Genomic DNA, 3535 nt, shown 5'->3' on the forward strand with positions numbered 1-3535 from the left:
AATATCTGACCCATCTCTAAGCCTGAATGGAAGCTGGAAAGCTTCAAGCAATTTTAGGCAGTGCCTGTGGAAGAGGGTGGTAATACTGAAAATGCAATACAGAAAAAGAAACGATTGCATTCTTTCTTTTTTTTTTCTTCCCCTCCCCCCCCAGTTTATACCAATGCCTGTGCTTTATGGCGTCTTTCTCTACATGGGTGTGTCGTCGCTCAGAGGAATTCAGGTACGGACTCTTTTACAGCGTGCAGCATGTCGGCTCCCTGGTATTTTGTCTCTGTAGCAGCAGGGAAAAAAGTAGTGGCATGGGAAAAACTTCTCGCAGAGCAAGCAATGAAACTCTTTTGTGTAAGAAAGAGATTGGTGGAGGCACAGGAGGTATAGAGGGCTGGGAGGACCAGGCAAGTTCAGCGCTCTCTGTTGCAGGGTTTAGGGCAGGTCAGTGTTTGGTTACGTGAAAAGCGGGGGAATTTGGTGCAAAGGGAAGGCAGTTTCTACCACTGGTGGAAATCCTCGCGGGGGGATTCAGTGGGCCGAGAAATGCTAATAATGGAATGGCATGGCATAGTTGCCGTTTGGTGGGCAGCTCTCAGGGGCAAGCCGGTTGCTAGATGGAGCGAAGGGAAAATGGGTGCTGCTCCCAGGAGGAATGCGGTGGGATCCAGGAGTTCTGACGGCAAGCGAGATGCTGCAAAGTGCCTCCACGTCTTGAGAGGGCCAGAAACTTGCCGCAGTCCCAAGGTGGCAACCTTTCCCTTTTATTTCGCAGTTCTTTGATCGCTTGAAGCTGTTATGGATGCCGGCGAAACACCAGCCGGATTTCATCTACCTGCGGCACGTGCCCTTGCGAAAGGTGCATTTCTTCACGGCGATCCAGCTGACCTGCCTCGTCCTGCTCTGGACCATCAAGGTGTCCCGTGCCGCCATCATCTTTCCCATGATGGTAAGAGCTGCCACCGCTCAGCAGCGGGGTGTTTGCAGCGTTGTTGTGAGAGGTGGCATCGTCTCTGAGCTCACCGCATCTTCCCTCTTATTCATGAAGGTTTTGGCTCTCGTATTTGTCCGGAAAGCGATGGATTTCTGCTTCTCAAAGCGAGAGCTCAGCTTTCTGGATGACCTTATGCCAGAAAGGAAGAAGAAGTTGGACGATGCCAGAAATGAAGCTGGAGAAGAAGAAGAGGTAAGGCTTGCTGTGTCCTCGGGGCTGGACATCTCCGTGTGTCTGTGAGATTGCCTGTTTCTCTTACAGCTTGTCTGGAAATGTTGGGGGAAGATCAGCACTCAATCGAAATAGATCCCAATAGCCTGTAACTTTTGTAACCTTTGTTTCCTCAAGTAGCAGTGAGCTGAACGCTTGAATACAGGTGTAATTTTTAAAACGAGTCGTTTTTCACAAAGGTCATTATCATTATGATGATTATTATTAGATGCTGCTGTGGCTGCTGCTGCTGGCAAGACTTGCTCATTATCATGTTTTGAACACACAGTCCCCCTGCCCCGAAATCTTTGGAGTGAACGGTTTCTCCCCTGCTGCACTAATACCTATAGCTGCCAAGGGGCAGAAGCGGAGGGCAGACTGCTAAGTTTGTGCTGGGCATTCAGCTTATCTCCACTTTGATCAAAGACAGAGAACGTGATTTGTCCCTTTTTTACATCAGGAGTCCAGGAGGGCCATGGAAGCTGCTGCTGCTGCAAGTTCAGTTCAGCTGAACGTGGGGAAGACCAGTGACGTGGATATCCCAAAGCAAAGCAGTGACGGGTAAAGCCCCACCAAGCGCCAGGACCCCCGGCAAGATTAGCTTGAAGGTGTTTGGCAGAGTTTTCTCCACTTGCCTCTTTGTGGGGCATCCCACAGAAACCAGCAGGCAGCTTGGTGGGAAAATCGAATTCGGGGGCAGGGCTGCAGGAAGTGATTGCAAGGCTCTGACCGCAAGCAGAGTGGCTGCAGCACTCGCGTTTGACCCCCAAACCTTGCCTCATCAGTGCTTTTACGGTAGCTGGAGATCCTCATACTTAACACATGAGGAGTTGCAGGCGTGATCTGTACCAGCAGTGGCTTAGGAACCCGGACCGGGGCTAAGCCCCAGCAAGAGCCTTTGCACAGAGCTGTTGCTCTGCAGCTCCCCGGCTTGCCTCCCAAAACTCCTCATCCAGCAAAACCTCCCACGGTTATGCAGAGCTTTGATTCTCGGGGCTCCGCTGTTCCTCTTGCTGATGCTAATGCCCTTGGTGGCATCAGTTCCCATAATCACGGATTGCTATGTAAAATATTTATTGCAGGACTGATCCTTCTGAGATTGTTATCCTGGATGAAATGTCACAAACGACCATATGGAAGGCTCTCACTTTGAAGACAGAAACCCTTTGAATCCAGGGAGGAAAAAGGTAAAGGATTGCATGTGATCGTGACCGTGCTCCTCAGCAAGCGACGGCGCACACCTACGCTTTTCCCACGCTTTGGCCGGCAAGGCTGAGCAAACGGCCTTTCCCTGGGAACAGGCAGTGAGGACCGTGGCATGCAAACCAACTCCTCTCTGCTGGGGTGGTCCCCCAAACAGGGCTGAATGAGGAGCAGCTGGCAGGTCTTCCACTGATGATGCTCTCCCTCTTTTTCTCTTCCCTTCGCCTTTCCCCACTCCCGCTTTTCACGTTTAGGAATCTTGACTTTGAAGGAGAGGAGTGAGAGCGTGACTCGGGGATGTGCCAACGCAGACAGAGGGAGAAAGTGCTTTGTTTCAGTTGGAGGATTCCCATTAAAGCCATGCAGATGTTTTCAGTTATCCTTGGTGTGCTTCAGGCATTCAGTATCTCTAGACCAGCAAGCTGAGGTGAATGTCACAGTCAAGGGGAGTTTGGTGGTGTTCAGTCTGTGTGTGTACGTGCGTGTGGGGGTGTGGGTTTGTAGTGGTAGAGGGACTGCTACTGCTTTATCATTCAGTGCTCTTCTTTTAATACCTAATTCCTCCTCTTTTTTTTTTCTCTTTTTTTTCAAATGTAAACTGGGAATGTCCAAAATAATTTTCTGTTATATTTGATGCATTCTCCACTTTCTTCTTGATCACAACCGGGTTTTTGGTCTGGTTTGGCGTCCTGGCTTTAATTCACTCTTATGTCTCTTACTGGTACGAGAGGGATGCCCTCTGTGGCAGGGCAGCATAGAGAGCGTCCAAGCAGTTGGCCTAAGGTGAAAGAAAAGCATTTGCTCCCTGCGCTCCAGTTTTACCTCTCTTGGTTGGTTTGGTTTGGGGTTTGTTTTTTTTGCTTTGGCTCTGCCATCAGCCTGGGAGCTGCAAAATGCAGAACTGCCACCTTCTTGTCCCCTGGCTGTAAACTGCATCTAAGGGAGCACTTCAGGTATTTGATTTTGCATACACCGTATGGTCACAGGAGCGGCCAGATGAGACCTGGGGCTCTGTGTCCCTGGGCTGTTCCCTCTGTTGTTTCTCCACTTTCCTTCTGTATTGGATCTGGCTGAATTGGAGTTCCTTTACCTGACAGCAGCCCTCGTAGTGCTGTGCTCTGTACTGGTAGCTAGAAA

The 3535-nt window shown here is 50.2% G+C and overlaps 1 long non-coding RNA gene across 1 annotated transcript; it reads left to right on the top strand.

Annotated features, from left to right (window-relative positions):
* Positions 1–1662: 1662 nt before the first annotated feature.
* LOC126037473 (uncharacterized) lies at positions 1663–2752 on the top strand. Its single transcript, XR_007505713.1, has 3 exons — positions 1663–1756; positions 2278–2382; positions 2653–2752. It is a non-coding gene; the product is annotated as an uncharacterized LOC126037473 (long non-coding RNA).
* The last annotated feature ends 783 nt before the right edge of the window (positions 2753–3535 follow it).

Source organism: Accipiter gentilis, unplaced genomic scaffold (genome assembly GCF_929443795.1).
Source record: "Accipiter gentilis unplaced genomic scaffold, bAccGen1.1, whole genome shotgun sequence".
Lineage (NCBI taxonomy): Eukaryota > Metazoa > Chordata > Aves > Accipitriformes > Accipitridae > Astur > Astur gentilis.